Below are 22,730 nucleotides of genomic sequence, written 5' to 3'. Positions count from 1 at the left end.
TGCTTTCGTACGCTCTGCAGCGATGAGGCAAAAAAGGCACTTCTGTGCATGCATATGCGGCGCAATGCGCATGCACGTCGTGCTAATGCAATGAACGATGTAGTTTCACACAAGGTCTAGCAAAGCTTTTCAGTCGCACTGCTGGCCGCAGAGTGATTGACAGGAAGAGGGCATTTCTGGGTGTCAACTGACCGTTTTCAGGGAGTGTGTGGAAAAACGCACGCGTGCCAGGGAAAACGCAGGCATGGCTGGGCGTATGCAGGGCGTATTCGTGACGTCAAATCAGGAACTGAACAGTCTGAAGTGATCGCAAGTGCTGAGTAGGTATTGAGCTACTCTAAAACTGCACAAAAAGTTTGCCACCGCTCTGCGATCCTTTCGTTCGCACTTCTGCTAAGCTAAAATACATTCCCAGTGGGAGGCGGCATACCGTTTGCATGGCTGCTACAAACTGCTAGCGAGCGATCAACTCGGAACACAGTAATGCCCCTTACACATATGACACACATTATTAATGCCCTTTTATGCAAAATGATACACATAATGCCCCTTACACATATGCCACGCATTAGTAATGCATTTTGTATGCAGATAGAGCCGCAGTCACACATAGAATATAGGCATGCTGCATATAATTTTAATCAGCAGAAGCTGCTTGTTCCCCTAGGCATTCCAAATGCCCTAGGCATTTGCCTAGTTTGCCTATGCCTAGGGCTGGCTCTGTGCCTACCTGCAAACAAACAATGGCAGTTGCTTGGTCATTCCTGGAGATAATTATACATTAGTTGCTAGAAATGGGTTGGGGTCACAGACAAACAACAGACAGAGAGGGGAGGGGGTCCAAATCCCACCCCCTAAATTTCCCCCAGCACACTAAAAATTAGCTGTAACCATACCTGAACCTATCTGGTAATAGAAATTCAGATAATTAGTCACACATGTTTGCAAATGCATGTTTAACTGCTGATCCACTTCACGGCTTCTCTGATATCAGCAGCCCTAACACTACATAATAGCAGTGCCCACATAGGAACATGTAATTTGTCACAGTAGGCCTCATGATAAAGGCTATTACTAAAGCACATCCAGACAGAGAGCTAACTTACCCGGGAGCCACCTTCAGGATCTTCCATTGGCACTACAAGGAACAGCATGCCTTCCAAATACTGCTCCCATTCAATGCCTCTCACACACATGCAGACAAACAATGGCAGTTGCTCGGTCATTCCTGGAGATAATTATATATCAGGTGCTAGAAATGGGGAGGGGTGACAGACAAACAACAGACAGAGAGGGGAGGGTGTGCAAATCCCCACCCCTAAATTTCCCCCATCACACTTAAAATTAGCTGTAACCATACCTGAACCTATCTGGTAATAGAAATTCAGAGAATTAGTCACACATGTTTGCAAATGCATGTTTAACTGCTGATCCACTTCACGGCTTCTCTGATATCAGCAGCCCTAACACTACATAATAGCAGTGCCCACATAGGAAATTGTAATTTGTCACAGTAGGCCTCATGATAAAGGCTATTACTAAAGCACATCCAGACAGAGAGCTAACTTACCCGGGAGCCACCCCCAGGGTCTTCCATTGGCACTACAAGGAACAGCATACCTTCCAAATACTGCTCCCATTCAATGCCTCTCACACACATGCAGACAAACAATGGCAGTTGCTCGGTCATTCCTGGAGATAATTATATATCAGGTGCTAGAAATGGGGAGGGGTGACAGACAAAAAACAGACAGAGAGGGGAGGGTGTGCAAATCCCCACCCCTAAATTTCCCCCATCACACTTAAAATTAGCTGTAACCATACCTGAACCTATCTGGTAATAGAAATTCAGAGAATTAGTCACACATGTTTGCAAATGCATGTTTAACTGCTGATGAGCCACTACACGGTTTCTTTGATATCAGCAGTCCTAACACTACATAAAAGCAGTGCCCATATAGGGCCATGTAATTTATCACAGTAGGCCTCATGATAAAGGCTTTTACTAAAACACATCCAGACAGAGAGCTAACTTACCCGGGAGCCACCCCCAGGATCTCCCATTGGCACTACAAGGAACAGCATGCCTACCTATCAGGCTTACCCAAGCAAGCCAAATATAATATAGCTTGGGTGGAGGCACATATGTATTAATTACCCCTGGGTAGTGAGAGGGGGTTACAGACAGATTGTAAAAAAATCTGCAGCCTGGATTCTGCATCAAGTTTGCATTCTACCCAAAACATTTGGTAAAACATGGCTGCACCTCTTCTCATTACTGTGGGTCTCAGAGCACCCTTAATGGAGAACCCAACATCTGCAGCTTTGGAGAACCCAACATCTGCAGTCCAAAACTGGACTTCCCAGACTAACAAAATAATATATATCTGCAACCAAATAATTGGTAATTATCACAAAGCAAATTTAGAAGCGTGTATGCCACCTTACAAAAACAGATTTTAACCAAAAGGTGAAAGCTTATTGGACTATATTTAAAATACAAGATATTTCTACGGGTTTTATATCTTGACAATGTTTTTCTGACCATGCTTAACAGTAGTTTTCTCTTTTGGTCAGTATTATAAGATGCTCTGATTGAATTTTAAAGTATGTTCTATACAGGAATATATATTGGTAAAAGTAGCTCCACACTTAAGGGCATATTTATCACAATCCGCATCTCAGATGTGGATGGGATGTAATAAATTCACTCCAACAATGCGATAATTGAATACATTGCAGGTATACAGTATATCAATTATCACATGCAGGAACAAAGCTTGCAAGAATTGCAGGGAATTTATAGTAAAAAAAATACCCTTAAATTTTATATGATCATGTGCCACCTTTGGGAATCCTCCATGACATCCCCCCCCATCCTCTGATTACACTTTACACTTACCTACAGCCAGGACTGGTGACTGGTGATTCGGGAGGGCAGTTGGTCATTGGATCCTGTGCTCCTAGGAGACTTCTAGTGTTGCAAAGTGAGATGCTGCTTCACAGCATCACTTTACTGCACCAGGGTGTCACAGCAGGAGCACAGCAATCCAATAAATGGTAGCCCTCACCTGATCAGCAATCACCCGTTCCTGGGTGCTGGTAAAGATTATAATTTATTGTAAGTTATTGTTTTTTTACACAGTGATCAGCCTGTGTGTCTATCAAACACACATGGCTGATTACAGGGGACAAATTTGAGCACAGCTTTCACTGCCAACTGGCAGAAAAGGCAGTGCAGGGGTACTGGAACCAGACGAAAGCCCTGGACAACACTATTTCAAAACACAGGTAACATTATTATCACAGGGATCCCTCTGGTATTTTTTATTTACTTTTTTTTTTTTTTGGAAAGTTGGGCAGATCACATTTCTCATTGCAAGTATGGGAAAAACAATCTTAAATGCAAATTTAAGGGCTTGGAGGAGAATTTGGCTAATTCTCCCCCAACTGCCTCTTAGTACATTCCTGTTATACTAAAATAATTAGATATGAGCGGGCTTGGTTCTCTGATAACTAAGCCCACCTGAACTTCCATGATTGCTCTGATTCCAAATTGAGACAAACGCCATCATGCCAGCATCAGATTCTCGTGGATTTTGGATTCTTTATAAGTCCCTTCCATGGTAATTTGGATGCTATTTCACACTGACACTGATGCCAGTCCATGCTGTGTGCTATATCCAGTGGCTGCTGTGCTGTGTTTATCCACTTAAGTGGCTGTTTCCAGTGGCTGATGTGCTGTGTCCATCCAGTCCAGTGGTTGAGCTGAGCTGACCTATCTGTCCACTCCAGTCTGCTTAGTGTTATTACTGGCTGAGAAAAAAAATATTGTTCTATTTGTTTGTACTACATCTGTGTGCAGTACCCCAGTAAGGTTGTTCACATACATATAAAAGCAATGTGACTCCATACAATATGCACTGAGCTGTGAATTAAAGAAAATAGAGAAGAATTTATTGTTCTATTGTTTGTACTACTTCTGTGTTTTCGTCTAATGATCAGTTGAGAGAAAAGCAGGAGCAGCAGTCAAATACTAGTGCAGCAGTTGCTGCCACCAGTCATGAAAATACTAGTTCTTTAATATCATCTACAAAAGCTGATGCCCAAGGGCATAGAGGGTTTAAGCCAGGGCATCTGAAATCGAACAAAATCAAACAACCAATATTTAAAAAAAAAATACCTTTAATAAAGGCAAAGTTCACTGCAGAATAACATAAAATTGCCAACAAGCCCTTCTCACTCAGATTGTAGTGAAGGGGCATTGAAGTCCAAGTTTGGCACAGTGTGTGGAATGCTGTCAAAATTCAGACATTTTTTTAACAGGGGCAATCATTTACAAGGCTAAACCATACCTTATAAATGATTGCCCCTTTAAAAAACATCTAAGTTCTGCTGGCATCCAGCACAGCCGCCAAACTTGAACATCACGGCCCATGTGTCATAAAAATAAAAAACAGAAAATCAGTACTGAATAAAACCACTAAGACAGTAGAACAAACTGTGTGTTCAGAACCATCACAAATCCCTGAGGAGAGTCTAGGAGTGTCCACGTTAGCTATATATGAGTCTGACATTTCTCACACTGTGCTTGTAGAGAAACCTCTTTTACCCTTCCACCATTTCTGCACCATCTGCACATGTGAACAGCAGTACAAGTAAAGATCGTGATGACAACATAATAGAAATTAAGGATGCTTGTGTAGAAGTGAAACATAGTGAAAGGGATAATTGTGTATTACTACTATCTGACACTAATGATGAGGATGTTGATGCTGTTTGTGTAAGTCAGCAATTCTTGCCTGTGAAAAAAACAAAGTGATTGTGATGCCTGGGCATAAACCCTGAAAAGTCACCTCTTGGGTGTGGGAATATTTTTATATAAATACTGACAATGTTTGGAAGGGCATCTGCTCCTTTTGCAATGCCAAAGTTAGTATAGGTAGGGATGTTAACCATACAGGCACCTCCTTCACGTTACATCATGTGCAGCAAGTTAATGAAATGTATTTTACAAGAGTATAATGTAGTTAAAACCCTCATCATCAACCTCCTCATTAGTGATCAGAGGTAGTACTTCCAAAAAAATTGGTTTGTTGGGTTCAAACAAACCAAGCACTTCTGCCACAAAAGTGGCAGTTCCTGTTGCTGAAGAGCTTGGTTTGTAAAACTGTTAAAAGTGGGTGGCGGGCCCAAGGACAATTCCATCTTGTACCACCTTTTTATAATAATGGGCTGTATTTTTGGGGGTCATTAGGGATGGTCTTTTTCATTACTAATTTGCAACACATTTTCTCTGACGTCCTAAGTGGATGCTGGGGACTCCGTCAGGACCATGGGGATTAGCGGCTCCACAGGAGACAGGGCACAAAACTAAAGCTTTAGGATCAGGTGGTGTGTACTGGCTCCTCCCCCTATGACCCTCCTCCAAGCCTCAGTTAGGTTTTTGTGCCCGTCCGAGCAGGGTGCAATCTAGGTGGCTCTCTTAAGGAGCTGCTTAGAAAAAGTTTTTAGGTTTATTATTTTCAGTGAGTCCTGCTGGCAACAGGCTCACTGCATTGAGGGACTTAGGGGAGAGAAGTTCAACTCACCTGCGTGCAGGATGGATTGGCTTCTTAGGCTACTGGACACCATTAGCTCCAGAGGGAGTCGGAACACAGGTCTCACCCTGGGGTTCGTCCCGGAGCCGCGCCGCCGACCCCCCTTGCAGATGCTGAAGATTGAAGGTCCAGAAACCGGCGGCAGAAGGCTCTCCAGTCTTCTTGAAGGTAGCGCACAGCACTGCAGCTGTGCGCCATTGTTTGTCACACACTTCTCACCAACGGTCACGGAGGGTGCAGGGCGCTGCTGGGGGCGCCCTGGGCAGCAATGTAAATACCTTTTATGGCTAAAAAATTCATCACATATAGCCCTTGAGGCTATATGGATGTATTTAACCCCTGCCAGATATTACAAACTACGGGAGAAAAGCCCGCCGGAATAGGGGGCGGGGCTTATTCTCCTCAGCACACAGCGCCATTTTCCTGCTCAGCTCCGCTGTGAGGAAGGCTCCCAGGACTCTCCCCTGCACTGCACTACAGAAACAGGGTAAAACAGAGAGGGGGGGCACTTTTTATGGCGATATTTTATATATTTAAGCTGCTATAAGGATACAACACTTATATAAGGTTGTTCCCATATATATTATAGCGCTTGGGTGTGTGCTGGCAAACTCTCCCTCTGTCTCCCCAAAGGGCTAGTGGGGTCCTGTCTTCGATAAGAGCATTCCCTGTGTGTCTGCTGTGTGTCGGTACGTGTGTGTCGACATGTATGAGGACGATGTTGGTGTGGAGGCAGAGCAATTGCCGGTAATGGTGATGTCACCCCCCAGGGAGTCGACACCGGAATGGATGGCTTTGTTTATGGAATTACGTGATAATGTCAGCACATTACAAAAATCAGTTGACGACATGAGACGGCCGGAAAACCAGTTGGTACCTGCCCAGGCGTCTCAGACACCGTCAGGGGCTGTAAAACGCCCTTTACCTCAGTCGGTCGACACAGACCCAGACACGGACACTGAATCTAGTGTCGACGGTGAAGAAACAAACGTATTTTCAAGTAGAGCCACACGTTATATGATCACGGCAATGAAGGAGGCTTTGCATATCTCTGATACTGCAAGTACCACAAAAAGGGGTATTATGTGGGGGGTGAAAAAACTACCTGTAGTTTTTCCTCAATCAGAGGAATTGAATGATGTATGTGATGAAGCGTGGGTTAACCCAAATAGAAAAGTGCTAATTTCAAAAAAGTTATTGGCATTATACCCTTTCCCGCCAGAGGTTAGGGCGCACTGGGAAACACCCCCTAGGGTGGATAAGGCGCTCACACGCTTATCAAAACAAGTGGCGTTACCGTCTCCTGATACGGCCGCCCTCAAGGATCCAGCTGATAGGAGGCTGGAAACTACCCTAAAGAGTATATACACACATACTGGTGTTATACTGCGACCAGCCATCGCCTCAGCCTGGATGTGCAGTGCTGGGGTGGTCTGGTCGGATTCCCTGACTGAAAATATTGATACCCTGGATAGGGACAGTATTTTATTGACTATAGAGCAATTAAAGGATGCTTTTCTTTATATGCGAGATGCTCAGAGGGATATTTGCACTCTGGCATCGAGAGTAAGTGCGATGTCCATATCTGCCAGAAGAAGTTTATGGACGCGACAGTGGTCAGGTGATGCGGATTCCAAACGACATATGGAAGTATTGCCGTATAAAGGGGAAGAATTATTTGGCGTAGGTCTATCGGATCTGGTGGCCACGGCAACTGCCGGAAAATCCACCTTTTTACCTCAGACCCCCTCCCAACAGAAAATGACACCGTCTTTTCAGCCGCAGTCCTTTCGGTCCTATAAGAACAAGAGGGCAAAAGGACAGTCATATCTGCCCCGGGGCAGAGGAAGGGGTAAGAGAGGGCAGCAAGCAGCCCCTGCCCAGGAACAGAAGCCCTCCCAGGGTTCTGCAAAGCCCTCAGCATGACGCTGGGGCTGTACAAGCGGACTCAGGAGCGGTGGGGGGTCGACTCAGGAATTTCAGCGCACAGTGGGCTTGCTCACAGGTGGACCCTTGGATCCTGCAGGTAGTATCTCGGGGTTACAGGTTGGAATTCGAGAAGTCTCCCCCTCGCCGGTTCCTAAAGTCTGCTTTGCCAACGTCTCCCTCAGACAGGGCGACGGTATTGGAAGCCATTCACAAGCTGTTTTCTCAGCAGGTGATAGTCAAGGTACCCCTCCTACAACAGGGAAAGGGGTATTACTCCACGCTATTTGTGGTACCGAAGCCGGACGGCTCGGTAAGACCTATTCTAAATCTGAAATCTTTGAACCTGTACATACAAAAATTCAAGTTCAAGATGGAATCACTCAGAGCAGTGAGAGCGAATCTGGAAGAAGGGGACTTTATGGTGTCCCTGGACATAAAGGATGCTTACCTGCATGTCCCAATTTGCCCTTCACATCAAGGGTACCTCAAGTTCGTGGTGCAAAACTGTCATTATCAGTTTCAGACGCTGCCGTTTGGATTGTCCACGGCACCTCGGGTCTTTACCAAGGTAATGGCCGAAATGATGATTCTTCTGCAAAGAAGAGGCGTATTAATTATCCCTTACTTGGACGATCTCCTGATAAGGGCAAGGTCCAGAGAACAGCTGGAGGACGGAGTAGCACTAACCCAAGTAGTGCTGCAACAACACGGGTGGATTCTGAATTTTCCAAAATCTCAGTTGACCCCGACAACACGTCTGCTGTTCCTGGGAATGATTCTGGACACGGTTCAGAAAAAGGTGTTTCTTCCGGAGGAGAAAGCCAAGGAGTTATCCGAACTTGTCAGGAACCTCCTAAAACCAGGAAAAGTGTCTGTGCATCAATGCACAAGAGTCCTGGGAAAGATGGTGGCTTCTTACGAAGCAATTCCATTCGGCAGATTCCACGCACGAACTTTTCAGTGGGATCTGCTGGACAAATGGTCCGGATCGCATCTGCAGATGCATCAGCGGATAACCTTATCGCCACGGACAAGGGTGTCTCTTCTGTGGTGGTTGCAGAGTGCTCATCTGTTAGAGGGCCGCAGATTCGGCATACAGGACTGGGTCCTGGTGACCACGGATGCCAGTCTGAGAGGCTGGGGAGCGGTCACACAGGGAAGAAACTTCCAGGGAGTATGGTCAAGCCTGGAGATGTCTCTTCATATAAATATACTGGAGCTAAGAGCAATTTACAATGCTCTAAGCCTGGCAAAACCCCTGCTTCAGGGTCAGCCGGTGTTGATCCAGTCGGACAACATCACGGCAGTCGCCCACGTAAACAGACAGGGCGGCACAAGAAGCAGGAGAGCAATGGCAGAAGCTGCAAGGATCCTTCGCTGGGCGGAAGATCATGTGATAGCACTGTCAGCAGTGTTCATTCCGGGAGTAGACAACTGGGAAGCAGACTTCCTCAGCAGACACGATCTACACCCGGGAGAGTGGGGACTTCATCCAGAAGTCTTCCACATGATTGTGAACCGTTGGGAAAAACCAAAGGTGGATATGATGGCGTCTCGCCTCAACAAAAAACTGGACAGGTATTGCGCCAGGTCAAGAGACCCTCAGGCAATAGCTGTGGACGCTCTGGTAACACCGTGGGTGTACCAGTCAGTGTATGTGTTTCCTCCTCTGCCTCTCATACCCAAAGTACTGAGAATTATACGGCAAAGGGGAGTAAGAACGATACTCGTGGCTCCGGATTGGCCAAGAAGAACTTGGTACCCGGAACTTCAGGAGATGCTCACGGAAAATCCGTGGCCTCTACCTCTAAGACGGGACCTGATTCAGCAGGGACCGTGTCTATTCCAAGACTTACCGCGGCTGCGTTTGACGGCATGGCGGTTGAACGCCGAATTCTAAAGGAAAAAGGCATTCCAGAAGAGGTCATTCCTACACTGGTTAAAGCCAGGAAGGAGGTGACTGCACAACATTATCACCGCATTTGGAGAAAATATGTTGCGTGGTGTGAGGCCAGGAAGGCCCCCACGGAGGAATTTCAACTGGGTCGATTCCTACATTTCCTGCAAACAGGATTGTCTATGGGCCTCAAATTGGGGTCCATTAAGGTTCAAATTTCGGCCCTGTCGATTTTCTTCCAGAAAGAATTGGCTTCAGTTCCTGAAGTCCAGACTTTTGTAAAAGGAGTACTACATATACAGCCCCCGGTTGTGCCCCCAGTGGCTCCGTGGGACCTGTATGTAGTTTTGGATTTTCTCAAATCCCATTGGTTTGAGCCACTCAAATCGGTGGATTTGAAATATCTTACATGGAAAGTAACCATGCTACTGGCCCTGGCTTCAGCCAGGAGAGTATCAGAATTGGCGGCTTTATCGTATAAGAGCCCATATCTGATTTTCCATTCGGACAGGGCAGAACTGCGGACGCGTCCTCAGTTTCTGCCTAAGGTGGTGTCAGCGTTTCACCTGAACCAGCCTATTGTGGTGCCTGCGGCTACTAGCGATTTGGAAGATTCCAAGTTGCTGGACGTTGTCAGGGCATTGAAAATATACATTTCAAGGACGGCTGGAGTCAGAAAATCTGACTCGCTGTTTATACTGTATGCACCCAACAAGCTGGGTGCTCCTGCTTCTAAGCAGACGATTGCTCGTTGGATTTGTAGCACAATTCAACTTGCACATTCTGTGGCAGGCCTGCCACAGCCTAAATCTGTCAAGGCCCATTCCACAAGGAAGGTGGGCTCATCCTGGGCGGCTGCCCGAGGGGTCTCGGCATTACAACTCTGCCGAGCAGCTACGTGGTCGGGGGAGAACACGTTTGTAAAATTCTACAAATTTGATACCCTGGCTAAAGAGGACCTGGAGTTCTCTCATTCGGTGCTGCAGAGTCATCCGCACTCTCCCGCCCGTTTGGGAGCTTTGGTATAATCCCCATGGTCCTGACGGAGTCCCCAGCATCCACTTAGGACGTCAGAGAAAATATGATTTTACTTACCGATAAATCTATTTCTCGTAGTCCGTAGTGGATGCTGGGCGCCCATCCCAAGTGCGGATTGTCTGCAATACTTGTACATAGTTATTGTTACAAAAAAATTGGGTTGTTATTTGTTGTGAGCCGTCTGTTCAGAGGCTCCTACGTTTGTCATACTGTTAACTGGGTTTAGATCACAAGTTATACGGTGTGATTGGTGTGGCTGGTATGAGTCTTACCCGGGATTCAATATCCTTCCTTATTGTGTACGCTCGTCCGGGCACAGTATCCTAACTGAGGCTTGGAGGAGGGTCATAGGGGGAGGAGCCAGTACACACCACCTGATCCTAAAGCTTTAGTTTTGTGCCCTGTCTCCTGCGGAGCCGCTAATCCCCATGGTCCTGACGGAGTCCCCAGCATCCACTACGGACTACGAGAAATAGATTTATCGGTAAGTAAAATCTTATTTTTAAACAGATGTACATGCAGTGTGTTGTGCCACTACTTACTTAGAATATTGTGAGGTGGTAATAATTAAGTGGAAATTAATGTTATCAAGGTTAATAATATTGGAGGAACAAAAACAGGCCCAAATTATGGGATTTTAGCAGTTTTTATACATTTTTGAAAACTACAGATCCAAAAGTAAAACACGTGAGGGTGGTTTTGGCCAAACCAAAACCAGTACCAAAACATGAAGTTAATACAGATCCAAAACACAGGGGTTGGTGCACATCTCTAAACATAATGTGAAATAATTCCTTGCAGGGAGCATGCCCCCAGCAATTGGTGAGGGAGCCCACTCATAAAGATTCAATATTAGACTTAATACTTACAAATAGTGATAGCATACAGTACGTAAATGTGTGTGATAACATGGGATCCAGTGACCATTTAGCAATATGGGACCTAATTCAGAGTTGATTGCAACAGCAAATTTGATAGCAGTTGGGCAAAACCATGGCCCTCATTCCGAGTTGATCGGTCGCAAGGCGAATTTAGCAGAGTTACACACGCTTAGTCTACGCCTACTGGGAGTGTATCTTAGCATCTTAAAAGTGCGAACGAAGTTTACGCAATATTGCGAACAAAAAAAACTTAGCAGTTTTAGAGTAGCTCCAGACTTACTCTGCCTGTGCGATCAGTTCAGTGCTTGTCGTTCCTGGTTTGACGTCACAAACACTCCCAGCGTTCGCCCAGACACTCCCCCGTTTCTCCGGCCACTCCTGCGTTTTTTCCGGAAACGGTAGCGTTTTCAGCCACACGCCCATAAAACGCCGTGTTTCCGCCCAGTAACACCCATTTCCTGTCAATCACACTACGTTCGCCGGTGCGAACAAAAAGCCGTGAGTAAAAATCCTTTCTTCATAGCAGAATTACTTAGCGCAGTCGCAGTGCGAACATTGCGCATGCGCTCTAAGCTGATTTTCACTGCGATGCGAAAAAAAAGAACGAGCGAACGACTCGGAATGAGGGCCCATGTGCACTGCAGGGGGGGCAGATATAACATGTGCAGAGAGAGTTAGATTTGGGTGTGGTGTGTTCAAACTGAAATCTAAATTGCAGTGTAAAAATAAAGCAGCCAGAATTTAGCCTGCACAGAAACAATATGACTCACCTAAATCTATCTCTCTCTGCAAATGTTATATCTGCCACACCTGCAGTGCACACAGGGGGTAATTCAGAGATAATCGCACCAGCAAATTTGTTAGCAGTTGGGAAAACCATGGGCTCATTCCGACCCATTCGAACGCAGCTGTTCTTGGTTGCGGTGCAAACGGGTTGGAACTGCGTGTGCGCAGCGGGTGCAATGCACTTGTGCATCGTTGCCCAGCGAAGGCTGCCGCCAGGCAGCGGCTAGAACAAAGAAGAAAGTAATTGCTAGCATGATCGCAAGAAGATTGACAGCAAGGAGGCGTTCCGGGGCGTCTACTGGCCGTTTTCCGGGTGTGGAGATCTCAACACAGGCGTGTCCAGGCGTTTGGAGGGCGGATGTCTGACATCAATCCCGGGACCTTCGTCTCTGGATCCGTCGCACAGGGTAAGTAGGTCTGACCCTGGTCTTGTTTTGCAGGAAACTATTTTAGCATAGCAGGGCTGCACAAGCGATCGCAGCCCTGCTATGCTAAAATACACTCCCGGCATCAAGTTGTTCATACGAGCAGCAAAAAGTTGAGCAGCAACTCGTAATGACCACCCATGTGCACTGCAGGGCGGCAGATATAACATGTGCAGAGAGAGTTAGATTCGGGTGCGTTATTTTGTTTCTGTACAGGGTAAATACTGGCTGTTTTATTTTCACACTGCAATTAAGATTTCAGTTTGAACACACCCCACCTAACTCTTACTCTATCTGCACATGTTACATCTGACCCCCACTGCAGTGCACATGGTTTTGCCCAACTGCTAGTAAATCAACTCTGAATTACCCCCAAGGTTCAGAATAAAGACAGAGACGGACTCATCCCACACAAAAACAAAGGTGTTAGATTTGAGGAATGGTGAATTTGTAGGGATGGGAAAGTGTGTAAGCGATTCTTTGGCAAAGTGGTAGAAAGAAGTGGGAAAAATTAAAAAGTGCAATACTACAGGCAACAGACCTATGTATCAAAAGGGTTAGGAAACACAGAAGTAAAAGGAAGCAGTGTGATTTGCGTAAGAAGAAACAAGTGCTGTGAAAGCAAAAAAGATGGCCTTTAAGAAATATAAGCAGAGTAATGAAGACAAATAGGTATATCCTATTAGACAAAGGGGGTCATTCTGACCTGTTTGCTCACTGCATTTTAACGCAGCAGAGCGAACGGGTCCCTACTACGCATGTGCCAGCTCCGTAGTGCGCCGGCACATGCCAGACGGCCAAAGGCCGTAGCAGGGATGCGATCTCCTCTGTCTGATTGACAGGCAGAGGCGATCGCTGGGCAGGAGAGGGTGAAACGGCTGCGTCTGTCCGCTGTTTCGTGGGTACAGTCCGGCCAACGCAGGCGTGGCCGGACCGAATAGGGGGCGGGCTGCTGCAGCTGCGTGACGTCACACGCAGCCGTTGTGGCCCGGGGAGCGATGAGTAGCTCCCGGCCAGCACGCTAAAGCTGAGCTGGCCGGGAGCTACTCTTAAAGTGCAAAGGCATCGCCGCTGTACGATGCCTTTGCACATCTGCGGGGGGGAGGGGGGGGGGGCGGACTGATATGTGGGGCGGACTAGTCCTGTGCTGGGCGTCCCCCCGCATGTCAGGGAAGATGATCGTAGCTGTGCTAAATTTAGCACAGCTATGATCAACTCGGAATGACCCCCAGAAGGAGGCTAAGAAGGTAATCATATGTGCAAACGCACATACTGTGAAGAAAATGGCCCAGTCAGTGAGTAAAGGTTGCAAATCTTTTTTCTAGGTATATAAGCGAAAAGAGAAAAACAAAAGGTGGAATAATAAGCATAAAGACAAAGAGTGGGGATCTTATTGAGGGAGACAATGTGATATCATATCATTTTAACAATTATTTTTGCTCAGTATTCACTACTGAAGGAGAGGAGAAGGGACCACAGTTAGGTTACAAGTATATTCAGAAACATTAGGTACTGTAGAGACAATTACAGTACATACAGAGGAGAAGGTCCTAACAGAACTGTTAAAACTGAAAGCAGATAAATAAATGGGGCCAGAAAGGATACATTCAAGTATACAAAAATGGCTTAAAGGAGTGCTTGTAGCATCAGTAACATAATTATTCAACCAGTCACTAGCAACAGCAGTAATTCCAGAGGACTGGAATCGAGCAAACATACTGTAGTCCCACTGCGCAAAAATGCAAGCAAGGAAGATGCAAGCAACTACTGACCAGTGAGCCTTACATCAGTTGTAGGGAAATTGATGGAAACATTCTTAAAATAAAGAGTTGTAGAATATCTAAAATCCAGCAATTTATACGATCCCAAACAGCATACTGAGGGTAGATCATGTCAAACAAATCTTATTGACTTTTTTGACTGGGTGACACAGTGGCGTAACTAGAAATTTTTCTCCCCCAAGCCAAAAAATCCTTCGGCGCCCCCCCCCCCCCCCCCCCCCATACACCCCGTAATTGGCACTAGCAAAGGTAGAAAAATGGCAAAAAGGGGTGTGGCTTTGTCGAAATGGGCATGGCTTTGCGTGGAGGGCGTGGCATTGCAGGAAAAGACTACCTTATACCCCAGTTTTGCAACCTGCACGCCCAGACGTTGGCCACCACAGGAAAGAAAAATAATCCTGATTCATGCCCCTTACATTATTTGTCATTTTTCCTCCTTATAGTAATGCCCAGTATACATTATTCCACATACTGCAATGGCCCTTAGACATTATTCCACACACAATCAGTGATCGCGCTGAGCCAAAAAAAAAGTGGGTCCCAGGGACCCTTCACTTTTAAAAATTGGGGTCCTACCGGTCTTTTTCTGGGTCCCATCGGAATGAAGGTTCTTATTAATTTTAATCTTGTTTGGACACTACAAAAGTGTTGCAAGATGGGGGGGATGGGGTGACAATGCTGCTGGGCTGTGTAGCATGCAGGACACCCTGCACCAGAGCTGTAACTAGACATTTTGGTGCCCTTAGGCAGAAAGTGAATTGGTGTTAGACCACTTAGACAACAAAGAACAGGTAGTGCGCGCCGTAGGCGCGCCGCAAAATTTTAGGGGCGTGGCTTCATAGGGAAGGGGCGTGACCACATAATAGTGTCAATTCACATTACACCACACAGTAGTGGCGCTTATACACATTGCACCAGGTAGAACCTCCTATGCACATTGATCCAGGTAGATCACGTCATACACTTTGCTCCAGGTACAGCACGTCATACACTTTGCACCAGGTACAGCACGTCATACACTTTGCACCAGGTACAGCACGTCATACACTTTGCACCAGGTAGAGCACGTTATCATACACATTGCATCAGGTAGAGCATGTTATCATACACATTGCCGCTAGGTAGAGCAAGTTATCATACACATTGCCGCTAGGTAGAGCAAGTTATCATACACATTGCGTCAGGTAGAACACGTTATTATACACAATGCGCCTGGTAGAGCACGTTATTATACACAATGCGCCTGGTAGATCACGTTACTATACACAATGCGCCTGGTAGAGCACGTTATAATACACATTGCACTAGGTAGAACACGTTATTATACACAATGCGCCTGGTAGAGCACGTTATTATACACATTGCACTAGGTAGAGCACGTTATCATACACATTGCGCCTGGTAGAGCACGTAATTATACACATTGCACCAGGTAGAGCACGTTATCATACACATTGCGCCAGGTAGAACACGTTATCATACACATTGCGCCAGGTAGAACACGTTATCATACACATTGCGCCAGGTAGAGCACGTTATCATACACATTGCGCCAGGTAGAACACGTTATTATACACATTGCGCCAGGTAGAACACGTTATTATACACAATGCGCCTGGTAGAGCACGTTATTATACACAATGCGCCTGGTAGAGCACTGAGGCACATTGCAGTAACCACTCACTTATCACCTCCAGTTGCACGAAGGGGCCGTTTGACACAAGTGGCTCCGCCCCCAGCAGCAACTCACTGACACTCACCATTTTTTCTGACAGCACAGTGCAGTGAGTGCACTGGCACAAGTAGCCAGCCTGCGCCTGTAGTAGCCGCAGCCTGGAGGAGCTCTATGTGAAATCGCAAGCAGAGGCTGTTCTCTGGCAAGAAGGAGCTCGTCCAATCGCTTCCCCTGACGGGCTGGCCACTGCTAAATATACCGATAATCAGTTCCAACTGTGTCAAAGTAGTGGAGCCCCAGGTGCAATGGGAAAGTCAGTGTCACTGCACAGTTGTACTGATTACTGGTATATTTAGCAGTGGCCAGCCCGTCAGGGGAAGCGATCGGAGGAGCTCCTTCTTGCCAGCCTCTGCTTGCGATTTCACAGATAGCTCCTTCATGTTGCGGCGCCGGCTGGCTACTTGTGCCAGTGCACTCACTGCACTGTGCTGTCAGAAAAATGGTGTCAGTGAGGCCCTGACACTCTGAGCGGCCTCACATTGCACACACGGAGCTTGCAGCCCCCGGACATCCCGCATCTGCACCAGCTACTCCAGGTGAAGCGGGGCGATGCAGCACTGTCTACTGCTTACCTACAGCGGGAGCTGTGCAGCCCGGCCGGCTCCTGCTGGAAGGTAGTTGTCGGGTCTCGGTGGGGCGTTGAGCGGGTCCCGGGTAGGGGGGTGGCGGCGGGCAGATCCGGAGCTGTACTGTCGCAGAGGAGGGTGGTGGCGGCAGAGCGGCAGTGGAGCCGGATGAGCGGGGCCAGTCTGTCAGCCCTGCAGCACAGATTCATGTGCTGGCGGGGAGCAGGATTCAAAGCGGAAGATGCTGCAGGCTGTGATTGGATGGAGACTACAGGAGGTGATTGGCCGAGGAAACAGCCAGTCACCTCCTGCATTCCGCTGACAGGCTTAACACATGCAAACACATATTCAGATGAGCGCGTCCTGTGGGACCCGCTCATCTTCTAAATGTGAGTCCCGGGCGGCTGTTTCTGGGTAAAATACGCGCCATAGCGCGTTTTTGCGATCACTGACAATAATGCACATGACACAATATGCACACACCGTAATGCCCCCTACACATTATGCCACACACCGTAATGCCCCCGACACATTATGCCACACACCGTAATGCCCCCGACACATTATGCCACACACCGTAATGCCTGTGACACATTATGACAGGAATCGCAATGCCCGTTATACATTATGCTACACACTGCAATGCCCCTGATACATTATAGCACATACAATGTCTGTGACACAGTATGACACACACGACAATGATCCTGAGACATTATACCACATACCACAATGCCCGTGACATAGTATACAACACACCGTAATGCCAGATACATTATGACACACACTGCAATGTCCGTGATACATTATGCCACACACCGTAATGCCCATTACACATTAAGTTCTACAGTAAGGCTTCCAATTACTTTTAAATTACCTGCTCGTTGCCAGGGGTTTCATGCTCTTGGTTCCATGCACGGTGCCAGGATGTCATGCTCGTTGCCAGGGGTTTCATGCACTGGGTGTCATGCTCGTTGCTAGGGGGTAGTGCTTGTTGCTAGGGCCGTGCTCCCAGTGCCACATATGCTCCCAGTGCCAGATATTCCCCCACAGTGCCAGGTATATGCACCCAGTGCCAGATATTCCCCCACAGTGCCAGATATTCCCCCACAGTGCCAGGTATATGCACCCAGTGCCAGATATTCCCCCACAGTGCCTGCTTCCCCCCCCAGTGCCAGGTATATGCCCCCCCAGTCCCGGGTATATGTGCCGGGTATATGCCCCCCCAGTGCCAGGTATATTCCCCCAGTGCCGGGTATATGCCCCCCCAGTGCCAGGTATATGCCCCCAGTGCCAGGTATATGCCCCCAGTGCCAGGTACATGCCCTCAGTGCCGGGTATATGCCCCCCCAGTGCCAGGTATATGTCCCCAGTGCCAGATCTGCCCCCCCAGTGCCAGGTATATGTCCCCAGTGCCGGGTATATGCCCCAGTGCCTGCTCCCCCGGCCCCCCCCTATGTGTTGGAGGGACACGAGCGCATCGCGCGTCTCTCCTGTGTCCCTCCTGGCTCTCCCCCGGCTGGTCTAATAAAGGAAGTGCTGTTCGTGAGCCAATCAGAGCTCACGAACGGCACTTGCTTCCTTAGACCGGCCGGGGGAGAGCCAGGAGGAACACAGGAGAGACGCGCGATGCGCTCGTGTCCCTCCAACACATAGGGGGGGGGCGGGGGAGCAGGCACCGCAGGGAGGGAGAGGAGATCGCAGATTGACATGCGGACGCTCGTCCGCATGTCAATCTGTTCTAAATCAGTGGCGCCCCCACAGCCCCTCGCCCCCAAGCCACCGCGAGGACTGCGGGGGCAGTAGTTACGCCACTGGGGTGACAAATGTAACAAGTTAAAGGGGGGCCATAGCTGTAGCTTATTTAGACTTTAGTAAGGCTTTTGACACTGTCCCACATCGCAGACTGTTAAATAAACTTAAAAGCTTGGGATTGGATTCTAAGATGGTTGAATGGATAATATCATGGTTGCAGTATATAAAGCAGAGAGTCATAGTAAATGTAGTGCATTCACAGGATAAAAATGTTACCAGTGGAGTACTCTATGGATCTATACTTAGATCAGTGCTTTTTAATATCTTTTTTGGTAACATTGCAAATGGTATTGAAGGTAAAGTATGCCTTTTTTGAAGATGACACAAAGGTTTGCAACATGGCAGACACACCACGTGGGGTAAAACAAATGGTTGATGATCTATATAGACTAGAGGAATGGTCAAGACCACGGCAACTACAGTTTAACGCCAAGAAATGCAAAATCATGCGCTAAGTATAGTATTAACGGCACTACAATGGAATGTTCTGGGGAGGAAAGGGATCTAGGAGTCACTATTTCAGATACCTTAAAGGCAGGTAAGCAATGTAACAAAGCAATGAGGAAGGCAAGTCAGATGCTTAGTTGCATAGGGAGAGGAATCAGCAGCAGAAAGAAATAAGTAATAATGCCACTGTATGGGTCATTGGTACGGCCTCATCTAGAATACTGTGTTCAGTTATGAAGGCGATATCTCCAGAAGGATATTGAGACATTAGAGTCTGTACAAATAAGGGCAACTAAAATGGTGCATGCCCTCATCACAAAACTTACCCGGAAAGACAAAAATATCTAAATATGTAGAGTTTGGTGCAGAGAAGGTAAAGGGGGGGGGGGGGGGGGGGGGGACATGATAGAAATATTCAAATATATCAAGGGTTTTAACAAGGTGCAGGAGGGAAACATTCATTAATTGAAGATAAGCATTAGATCACAAGGACATGCATTGAAACTGAAGGGAGAATTGTGAGGAAAAATGATTTCACAGACAATTAGAGTAGGTATAGACTAACACAGTAGAGAAATGTAAACATGCTTGGAATAGACATACAGATATCCTTACAAAGAAATAAGGGCCCTCATTCCGAGTTGTTTGCTCACAAGCTGCTTTTAGCAGCTTTGCACACGCTAAGCCGCCGCCTACTGGGAGTGAATCTTAGCTTATCAAAATTGCGAACGAAAGATTCGCAATATTGCGAAAAGACTTCTCTGTGCAGTTTCTGAGTAGCTCGAGACTTACTCTGCCAGTGCGATCAGTTCAGTGCTTGTCGTTCCTGGTTTGACGTCACAAACACACCCAGCGTTCGCCCAGACACTCCTCCGTTTCTCCAGCCACTCCCGCGTTTTTCCCAGAAACTATAGCGTTTTTTCACACACTCCCATAAAACGGCCAGTTTCCGCCCAGAAACACCCACTTCCTGTTAATCACATTACGATCACCAGAACGAAGAAAAAACCTCCTAATGCCGTGAGTAAAATTCCTAACTGCATAGCAAATTTACTTGGCGCAGTCGCAGTGCGAACATTGCGCATGCGCAATAAGCGAAAAATCGCTACGATGCGAAGAAATTTACTGAGCGAACAACTCGGAATGACCACCTAGGATCAAATAGGGTTTCAGATAACAATAAGGTTAAAAAAGGGGCAGACTAGATGGGCCAAGTGGTTTTTATCTGCTATCAAATTCTATGTTAAGGGTGTGAAAACACCTTTTCACATTATTTTAATAAAAATAAAATTGACAAATAATGCCCATTAATGTACAGTAAGTAGATTTTGTAAAAAAAAATCTGTACCTACATTCTACTGAGGACAGGGCAAAATTGATGTAATTGCCAACTTCTTTTACACTGGAAATGGTATAGTTTCACCAGGAATAATAATGCTCTAAACAAATCATGTCCCCATCAATTAAATGGGTATGGCTTAAAAGAGTGACAGTATATAGATAGTCAATAGGTCGACACCAGATGGTTGACATTCAATAGGTTATTTTAACCCTAATCCTAACTCTAAAACTAACCCTCCACTAGTGCCTAGGGTTAGGCACTAGGGGAGTGCATAACCCTCCCCTAGTGCCTAACCCTAGCCCAGATGCCTAACCCTATCCCCCCCCCCTACTTCCTAACCCTAGCCATCAAGCCCTATCCCTTACCCAAGTGACTAATCCTATCTCCTATCGTAACAAATTATGGGGCAGATGTATTAACCTGGAGAAGGGATAAAGCAGTGATAAACCAGTGATAAGCGCAAGGTGATAACGCACCAGCCAATCATTACTGATTTTAAAAATGACAGTTAGGATATGACTGGCTGGTTCATTGTCACCTTGCACTTACCACTGCTTTATAACTTCTTTATCCTTTCTTCAGGCTTAATACCCCTATTGCCCTTATGTGTCAACATTTTATTTATTGACCATTTTCATGTCGATCTTTTGAACCTGTCTACCTTTTATTTGTTTTGTCAATCTATTGACTGCCGACCATCTGGTGTCAACCTATTTACTGTGTATCTTCCAATCCATATCCCCAATTAAATGGTATATCATTGGTATATATTGTGGCTGCAATTACTGGGGTTCCCTTTCCCTGCAGTCCTTGTATTTTTTCAATGTTGAATATAAAGTGAAAGCAAAAATCATTATTCTGGACCCCATTTTTCAGAACAGTACACCAAAATGTATTATGTGCAACTTTCTTGACTTCTGCCAACACAATTCTTTGGCAATTGCTTGTTATTTCATGAGAAGTGGCTCTATTTTGATATATATATATATATATATATATATATAGTAGATCTGTTTGCAGAGCTCACCATCCACCATGGTTCCATAGTTTTCCTTTGTTTTTCCAGAATTCCTTTCACTCCTCCCATATTTCCTCTGCAGTGTTGCCATCAGAAATTGTGGGGCCCTGGACTGACAAAATAGACAGGACCCATCCCCTGCTCCCACAAAAAAAAGATTCTGCTGCACCGCTCCACCGCTATGTGATGTCATACATTGTGACGTTACATATAGGTGGAGCATTGTGGACCTACAGGAACGGTTCACAGGGAGATGATATGCAGGGAAGGCTTGTTTTAAAAACACCTCCCTGCGAATCAGCCCACTGTTGTTCCAAAGCCTGGTGCAGCTATCCTGGTATTGGTGGTAGGAGCCGGGGGTAGGCACCTCTCTCTGTAAGGGCCCAGGACACCAGTCCCCACAGTCCCTTCCTGATGGCTGCCCTGCTCCCCTGTCAATCTACTGTAATTTATGGCAAGTTGGCAGAGAACAGGGAATTCACCATACAATGTAGTGATGTTGCGATTGTGCTGTGTATCAAGCCCTTGAATACTGAGTTTTCAGCGCATGACTGTGCAACTACAGTAACTCTATCTTCATATGGAGTTAGCCTACTGGTCCCCATTCCTTCCTATAAGAAGAGGATCTGGATGACGAAGAAGGAGCCACCTCCTCTGGCCCTCAGAATGCACATGAGCAACCTAAGGTCACATGTGTCTAATAATACTGGCACAGGTCAGCACAGCCATTTTCCACAAGTGCTGTCCCAGCTTGACTAAAATAGCAGGATAAGTACCAATATTTAGTGCCAGTGATTAGTAAATTTTGATAAATAGGCCTATAAATGTGGATGCACAGAATGATACATTAAAATCATGACTATTATAAAATGGTGTCTGTTATATGCATTTCTCTTTGCTATTCAAAATTGCACAATTAAGCACAGAAAAGTCTCCAGGTTACAGGTCAGTGTCTATTTTACTAAATATTTATAACAAAACAAAAATTGTCTCGGAAGTCTAAAGTATGAATAACTAAGATATCAGACATCCCCTTCCCCCACAAACACACTCCAAAGCATCCATACTTTGCATTACAGTCATATAGTTATGATGTTTCCAGGTTATTATGATTGCTGTGAAATCAGGGGGAATAGACTGTAACCTCGCTTAGCCATTTCCATAATATGTCATTCAGCGTATTCCCCAACCTGCTCTCTAATCCTTTATCTCATTTGCACTAATTTATATCTGTGGCCCTTTTAAATTAAGTGGCTCAAATAAGTCTTGGAAACTCATTACACAAAACAACCAAACTAGATGAGTTAATTAAAAGGCAATATCCCATTAGTTGAACGACCCCGCACTGTCTCTTTTCTCTAACCTGCAATAAACATGTAGTTGGAGTTATGTGTACGGGTCTAGGGATAAATAAATTGGTTGGTGATATGTGAATGCAGAGTGTAGTGTACATTTACTCCTATAAGATTT

This window comes from Pseudophryne corroboree, chromosome 4 (assembly GCF_028390025.1).
Source record: "Pseudophryne corroboree isolate aPseCor3 chromosome 4, aPseCor3.hap2, whole genome shotgun sequence".
Lineage (NCBI taxonomy): Eukaryota > Metazoa > Chordata > Amphibia > Anura > Myobatrachidae > Pseudophryne > Pseudophryne corroboree.
The sequence above is the reverse complement of the archived record's forward strand: the minus strand, read 5'-3'. Positions refer to the sequence as shown.